At 34.8% G+C, this 8,735-nt stretch overlaps 1 long non-coding RNA gene across 1 annotated transcript in view; it reads right to left on the bottom strand.

The window, feature by feature from the left end:
- Nucleotides 1-643: 643 nt before the first annotated feature.
- LOC116098007 overlaps nucleotides 644-8,735 on the bottom strand; it is a 13,190-nt gene continuing 5,098 nt past the window's right edge. Inside the window, exon 3 of the long non-coding RNA XR_004121653.1 lies at nucleotides 644-765. This is a non-coding gene — a long non-coding RNA (uncharacterized LOC116098007). The remainder of the gene's footprint in view (nucleotides 766-8,735) is intronic.

Raw genomic sequence — 8,735 nt, 5'->3', positions numbered from 1 at the left:
ATTTATTTTTACAGATAAGTACATTGTAGCTGTTTTCAGACACACCAGAAGAGGGCATCAGATCTCATTACAGATGATTGTGAGCCACCATATGGTTTCTGGGATTTGAACTCATGACCTCCAGAAGAGCAGTCAGTGCTCTTAACTGCTGAGCCATCTCTTCGGCCCTCTTCTGAAGTTTTTAATGGTTCTTCCTGGAAAGAATTTTGTTTGTTGTGAGATTTAGTAATGCAATAAATTTATATATTTTCAGAAACAGATAAAATATAATTTTATTATTAGATTAATCTTTAATTAAAATTTAATTGCAGTACTTATTTTCTTCTTGGCTTTCCTCCCTCCAACCTTCTCAAGTCCTCTTGCTCCCTCTCAAATTCCTGACCTCTTTTCCTTGCTAATATTACAAATTCACACACATGCACACACACACACACACACACACACACACACACACACACACACACACAAACCATGGTGTATGCCTAATTATATGAATACAATCAGCTGAGTTCATTTAGTATTGCTTGTATGTTCATGATTTTATAGCTGACCATTTGATATTAGATAACCAATTAAGGACACCATACTTGGGGGAAGATTAATTTTCTGCTATCATTCCTTTGTTACCTTTAGTGTCTTGTCTGGGGGATGCGCTCCTTTATATCTCTTTTTCACATTAGCTTGTCTATTGTTGCTATCCTTGTTGAGATCTTGTTTAGGCAGCCATTTTATTCAGTTATCTTATGTAAAACCTCTCTGTCATTTCTAGGAGACAAAAAGTTGCAATATTCATTTCAGAATTGATTAAAAGTATCAAAAGCCTTAATTAATTATGTAAGATAGCTCTAAGCCCAACCAATAGGAACATTCACAAGAAACGATGCCTTGTCATTTTAGCCTCTGTTCCTTAGGACTCATTTGAAATCACTTTTATTTTATTCTTCCATTGTTCATTCAGTTTTTGTTCCCCTTTGTCCCTAGGACCCAAACTGAAATTTGCGATTTCTACTACCTATGAAAGACCTTGGTCTCCACTGTCAACCAGGATGCCTTACAATGAGTTTTGTGTGTCAACCTATCCCCTACAAGCCTTTCCCTTACCAACATCATGAATTCGTTCATGATCCAACCACAGATAAGGAGAGAACCTTGACTCTAATGCTTGAATTTTATAACCAGAATTTATTTGGAAAGAGGAAAAGCTTTTGTTTTCCTAGCTTATAGGCTGCTTTACTTTAGTAATCTGTGACAGTGCATATTTAAAGGTATAACTAATACACAATACAATGAATGCATTATCATAAAAGTATAAACTTAGGGAACAAGCCAACGGGTACGGCTGGAAAAGATGAAACCAGTAGAGCCATAAATTGTGAAAAAGAAATTCAAAACATCATGCATCCAGGTACTCTGTATGTTACTCTCTTTAACTACTCAAGTGAAAATCAAATCATGGGGGAAGGGGTGTTTATACCGAAGAAAAATCTTTCATATATTACCTTCTTAGTAGCTTCAAAAATTGTAAGATGATTCAAAAGCGATGCCCCAAATTCTATGAAATGGAGCTGTTAGTGCTTTTAGACCATATTATTTATTTTACGTTTTAACATTTCCCCCTGATCTAGGCATAAAAGATTAAGGTAGTATAATTTGGCTGCCAGCTCAGCTTCAGCATTCTTCATGCTACCAAGATGTACATGGTTATAGTTTCTACTATATGAGCCATGGGGAAATATGGCTTTTTCATCAAAGGTGATGAATGAAAACATCTTTAAGGAAGCTGAAAATATTGCTTGGGACACAAGCCTCTTGGACTGGAAAGATTTTATATTGCTTTCTCTTTCTCTCTTTCTCTCAGCCAGCTTATTCAGCAGTCTAAATGGACTATGTGTATCAAGAGTGTTGAAAGACGGGGTACAAATGCATAATAAGACCCAAACAAACCACAGCTTATGATGATTTATGCCAAAGAAACTAGCATGAAAAAAAGAAAAAGAACATATTCAGATAGCTAATAAATTTTACTTTTGGAAGACTGGCAAATGATGACATAATTAGAATATAAAGTCAGTCATCCATTTTTAAGTACCCCTCAACTTTCCTCTTGGTTTATTAGAAAACATCCTGAAGATTGTGTTTATGTCTACCTTTTGAATGAACAAGAATTGGATTTATGTTTTCTCCTTTATCTATGAACATAAAATTATAGCAACTAGCCTACTCCATATGTGAGGCTGAGTTAAGCATCGTGTGTAAAATTTGATGTGAAGAGCCTCTTCACCCTCAAAATATTGGATTATCTTTTAGAGGTCTTACAAGTATGGATTGCTGGTGATGTACTCCTGAAACCCAACATTGGGGAGGCAAAGGGATGAGCATTACTAGTTGGTGTCTAGCCCTGGAAACAGGTAAATCCCAAAGCAAAGCAGAGCAAAGAAAAGCAAACAGAACAAAACACTAGAAAACAATATTTTGTCTGTCAAAACACTTACATTTTAAGGTACAATAATAAGAATATTTTAATTACATGTGATTTTACATTTCTTCTTCAACTTCCATTTTTCTTTTCTTTGTTGATCCTGTACATAAACTGAGGATTTATTTTTCTAAAAGCAAAATACAACTAAATGTTGTCCAATTAATAAAATTATCTTGTTTTAAGGAAATGATGATCCTTTTCTTAGGAAATAGTCTGCTCTGGAAATACTTCTAAAAACTGACATAAGAGCTATGTGCCAGGTTTGAATTAATTTCAAGACATTACATAGGAAATTAGTCTTCATTTGAAAGCATTCAAGAAATCTAGATTTTTTTTCTTTGAAAGCAATGATTTCATATGAAGAAGACAATTAATAAATACAAGAAGAATGTGGTGGAAAAGAATTTATGTTGACCACTGTAATTGTTCAAGTTAGTTGCCCGCAGTGAGTACATTATCATTTATATATTTTTACTAGGGTTACTGAATTAAGAACTTGTATGACATGTAAATAAAAAAAAATCTAATAAAAAAAAAGAACTTGATTTTCCAGTACTTTCATTTGCTGGCAACATTTCTAAATAGTGTTGAATTTTTCTAGTAGAAATATGCTTCCTCTGATGGAAAAAGATGCAGAGAGCCACAGCCAAACAAGGCAGAGCTTGTCTGAACAGGGGAAGGAAAGACTGAAGGGGGCAGAGAGGCCAAGGACACCACAAGAAAATCTATGAAATGAACTAACCTGAACCCACAGAGGCTCACTGAGACTTAACTGCCAACCAGGAAGCCTGCACGGGACTGACTTAGGTCCTTTGAACATTTGTAACAGATGTGCAGCTTGGTCTTCATGTAAGACTCCTAACAGTGGAATCAGGTAGTGTCTCTGACTCTTGTTTTGGGGACACATTCCCTCTACTGGGTAGCCTCCTCTAGCCTCGATAGGACCGGATGCTCCTAGTCTTTTTGCCACTTGATATGCATGCCCAGGCTAACTGATATCCATGGATGACCTTCTCTTTTCTGAGGAGAAAAGAAGAAGGAGTGGAAGGGCAAGTGAAGATGTGAGGGAGGGACTAGGAGGAGAAAACAGATGGGAAGAAGTGATGGGATTTAAAGTAAATTAATTAATTAATTAATTAATTAATTAAAAATCTTCCTCTGTGAAGACCACTCTCCTCAACCTCATCTGAAAGTATAAAAGTTTCAAAACACCAGTCCAATATAAATAGTGGGATGTGCCTCAAAGTAAGCTTGCTCTTCAGACTGATTTTATACAGAAAAGTTTCCATCAATGCCTTTAAATATTTCCCCTTAGTTAAGAAGCAAATACTAGAAAATAACCAATAATCTCTACAGAATTGAAAAACAATGCATTTATGATCAAAAAACATTAAAATGCATATTTTAGGGTAACCAAGAATAATGAAATCAACACTGAATGAAAAATAGCAGATGGTGGTAATATTTGTACTATTAAAAGAAGAATACATTTTATAATTAATAATAAGAGGCAGAAGAGAATTTAATAGTAGAGAAACTATAGTGAAGAATAGTAGTTGTCTTGTGCTTACATTGTGGTCATTGGTACTCTAATAAACTATGGTGACAGTTCCTCCCTACACATATGCTCCTCCTCCTTTTCTCTGAATGAGAAACGTGTAGTTGCTATCTTTTAAATGTTAGCATATATGTGTCTTCTGTGCAATCCCTAATGCATGGAAAGATTGCTCTATTTTGACTAATCATAACATTGGAACCAATTGATGATTATGGCTCACAGTCTTATCCAAAAATCTATGTATAGTACAAAAGTATTTTGTGCCGTTTCTTTAGAATAATTTAATTTAAGGTACAAAATCTGAAACACTACAAACTGTAAAATCTAATAGAACATATGCTATATGAAAGGGGTTTGCTTTGGTATGAATAGTAAAGGATTTGATAGCAACATTAAAAGAATAAATTACAGAATACAACGATTTTCTCAGTGAAAGTCAAACAAATTTGGCAGCCTTCTTTTCTGTCAAATTTGACATATGAAGTCAGAAATACTTGGAAATGTCACTCTTTAAATGTGCACCAAGTGCTTTAAAATACATTTACAATTGTTCCTATTGCCTCATTTTACTCAGTAGATAAAATATTACTATATTCACAGTTAGAAAAGAATAATTTTCATAATATCAATACTTATAGTGCAGATATTTGATGGTTTTTGTTGGAGAACATTTTGCAAGTTACATGATACGCAAACTTGTACTATAAAATACATTTACTCAAAAGTATAAATATGTGCCTATGTTTTCTCTCAAAATAAATAAGCTAATAATACATCTTTTTATTTCCCCTGAGACAGAGTTTCTCTGTGTTGCCCTGGTTTCCTGGACCTCACTCTGCAGTGCAGGCTGGCCTTGAACTCAGAGATCTGCATGCCTCTGTGGTGGCACCTGACTTAAATTTCAGCACTTGGGAGGCATTGGCAGGTGAATGTCTGAGCTGGAGGCCAGCCTGGTCTACAAATCATGTTCCAGGACAACCAGGACTATACAAAGAAATCCTGTCTTAAAGCAACAACAACAAAAACAGTAAAATTTTTGATAATACATTCAACCATGCTCATAAAAGTTCATCTGTGGGAGTGTGCACTTATGCACATCCACTTGTGAAGATCAGACATCAATATCCACTCTTTTCTTTAATCATCCTCCATTTTATTCTTTAGAAAGGTTCTCTCCCAGATCCAAGCTTGCAGCACTTCATACAGACTGGATGACCGATGAGCCCCAGCGATCAGCCTGTTTCTGTATCTCCTGCATTGTTCTCCGGTGGCTTTTTACATGGATTTTGAACCATCTTCCCAGCCCAAGGTCATTTGTAAATGTTTACTGTACTGATCCTTCCATAGTCTCTGGAGATGCTGTTTCCCACGATATCAGATGCCTTAGGTCTCTCTCATCATTATTTTCACTTTATTATCTACTCCCTTTTTGTGAGATCAATATATACAACTCATTGCAAGCTCAGTTTTCATGTCCTTAAAAATATCTTTCTTATTTCTTTCCTTACTTGTTTGTAGACATATTTTGCAATCCTCCCACTCTTTGCTTTCATACAACTCTTTTGTTTTCTTTTCTAATATTTATTCTGATCCCCTAGAGTAGAAGAAAGAAAATATCCTTGGTAAAGAGCCCTAGACTGTCTCATTTCACCTTTGCAGGACATATAGTCTCAGTTATCAAATTTAATCCTGCAACTGCAGCCAGGGGAGGAACATGCTAAATGAGCATGGTTGAGTTCTAAAACAACTCTCATTCTGTGGGGTGAATTACTTCCTGGTCTCCAGATTCATATTTTGCATTTGTCATTTCTATTACATCAAAAATGGGACTGCATTTGGTTCCAGAGCTGTTTGAGTTCTTATTAAATCTAAGTGAGATTGTTAAGGTGTGTCCTCATCTACAGAAGCAAGGAAACAGGACAGACAAGAGAAGGAGAACTATGTCAAGATTCAGAGAAAAGGCTGTCATTCATAAACTCAAGGATCTAGGTGTCAGAAGACACTAGTCTTGCAAACACTTTACAGATATTTCAAACTATCAGTCTCCAGAACTGTGGGAAAATAAGTATTTATTGTTTTCTATATATACACATACATATATAATAAGTGACACTTACCGTGGCAGCCCTGGCAAATGAATATGACATTCAATTCATTTTAATCATTTACAAATGGAAAAAAATTCTTTTTAGGTAACAGGCCATATAGAAAGAGACAATGGGGTAGACTGTATTACACACTTGAGGTTTTCTATTTTTCTTTCTTACATATACTTGTGTGTGTGTGTGTGTGTGTGTGTGTGTGCTTGTGAGAAAATATACATTTACATGTATGTGCCATGCCATGTGTATAACGATCAGAGGATAACTTTCAGCCATCAGTTCTCTCCCACTGCATGAGTTTTAGGGTTACTCAGGTTCTCAGGTCCGGAGACAGCTACCTTTATCCACTGAGCCATCTTTCTGGAACACACTTCCGTAAATGAAATTTCTAGAAGCCTGATGCGTATACATTTTTTTCTTTCAGAAATAATACCCATACCTATATATTATCTATGCACAATATTGCACATACTTTTAAGGCTTCTGCAAAACTCCAATCTATCATGCTGCACATTCTTTGTATATATTTGTAAAATAAATTGAATTTCATTTTTTAAAAAATAAGCACAGTAAAATTCACTAAATAGTACTGAATAAAAACTGAACTAAATTCAAGTACTTAAGACACTACATTTCTTTCAATTATTTGTATTCCACGCAATACTCAGCACGTTGTTCTGCCATAACAGTAATTTAATAAATATTTGTTGAATTGAATTGAATCCTGCTTTTTTTGTATCTCAGAGAAACATCAATTACAGTGATATAGGTAGAAAGGGCTAAATAAATATTTAGAATGACTCTTTCAACACTTCATCTTATTGTTTTAACATTCTACAGACTGGAATCCACTAAATTAAGTACCTTAGTGTTAATAGAAACACTCTCTTAATCTTTTTTTTCCCATGAAATGTTTAAATTTTAAAGCACCTGGGTTATAAAGAAACAAAGTAGAGCCCGTTCTTTCTTTTATAAATGTCACTACATTCTATTTTGGGAATACTCTGAATAAGGGATGGGTCTAAGAATTCTAAAACAAAGTATTTCTACCAGGGAAGTGAAGGTATGAGGCACCCTTTACTTCCACAATCAACCCAAGTGTCTCACCACTTAAAACAGATTTTCTTCCGCTTGGGTAGCAATCCTGTTCTTAGCAGTTTTTGGAATAATGAAATACCCTCTTCATAATGACAGAAGTTTGAGCCTTAAAAATAAAATAAATAATTAAAAAGGAGAAGGGAGAACTGACTGATTGGAACGACACCAAATTTTTTATTTTCAATGGCATTTGTAGCTGCTAGAAGTGACACAATTTGTGTCAGTCTGGCAACTCCAGGTAACTAAACACAGATTGTAATTGGCCAAATTACTGCAAGAAGAACTGTAATTAGTTAATTTAATAAAAGATGTGGGGGATTTCCAAGCATAGTAGTGAACTACAAAACAAGGAACTACTAATTCAAGAGAACTGAAGATGAACAGGAATACAGTGAGAATTTTAAAACCTTTCTCTTCGATGAGAGCAAAGACAATACAATAGGATTCGATATTAATAGAAGAAGATTTAATTAGGAAGGAAAGGGCAAAAAGAAGGTAATCCAAGTGTGATAGAGAAGTGGGGAAGAAAGGTGATGAATATGATGGGAGTTTAAATAATGATCTATGAATGGCATTTATTTTCTAAATCTTTCAAGTAATGGACAGAGTGTCCTTTGTCTCTCATACATACTTTCATGTCAGATAAATTTTAAGACAATCTGCAATAGTAAGCACAAGATAGCAGGTTTCTCCCTTTCAAAAAAAAAAAAAGAAAAGAAAAGGAAAATGATGAGGAGATTATCTAACAACGTTACAGAAATTGTCAGGAAGGCACAGGGGAGAGCAAAACTTCTTAATAGACTATGAAATAATTCAAAAGAATTATATGCTATGTTCCATCAAACTCTACCAAGAGAGTGATGAGTTTTAGTTACCATCATCTAGTGAGAGTGCCTCCAAATAACAGACAACCATTGTACCTGGTGCTTCTCTTCACAATTGTGCCAGATCCTATGCTCTGCTTGTGAAGTGTCAGCCTGTGTCCTGATTTCCAAAAGTGCAGAAGGGAGTAGGAAATAGAAAAAGTGGAGAGTGAATGGGTGATAGTTTGCAAATAGTTTTTGGTGAATAGTTTTGTGGTGCTCTCAATATTCATTTCCTCCGCATTTTGAAGGACCTCAATCAGTCTCTGAAACAGTATATTGTTTCAGACCTATGGCAGTCTTCCAGGTTTGTTTTGTTTACTTCAATGAAGATATTTGGTAAATCTATCTCTTATAAGAGTGATCACTCTTCTAGGATTTTCATTTTCATTGGTATAGATTTTTTTTTTAATGAAAGAAAATGCCTTACAAAAATGCTTTGACATCTGGAGCAGGCAAAATTTGCACATATTAAGTTCATAGAGATGTTTTACAGCTGTCCAAAGTACATGAGGGTTCAGGAGTCCCATCTATGAAGAGAGGTTTTTTTATTTATTTATTTATTTATTTTTATTTTTTTTATTTCTTTATTTATATGCGAATTTCTCCATTCCCAGTTTCCCCTCCAAAAAACA

This window comes from Mastomys coucha, unplaced genomic scaffold, assembly GCF_008632895.1.
Source record: "Mastomys coucha isolate ucsf_1 unplaced genomic scaffold, UCSF_Mcou_1 pScaffold20, whole genome shotgun sequence".
In the NCBI taxonomy this organism is placed as follows: Eukaryota; Metazoa; Chordata; class Mammalia; order Rodentia; family Muridae; genus Mastomys; species Mastomys coucha.
This window is presented reverse-complemented; position numbering and strand designations above follow the sequence as displayed.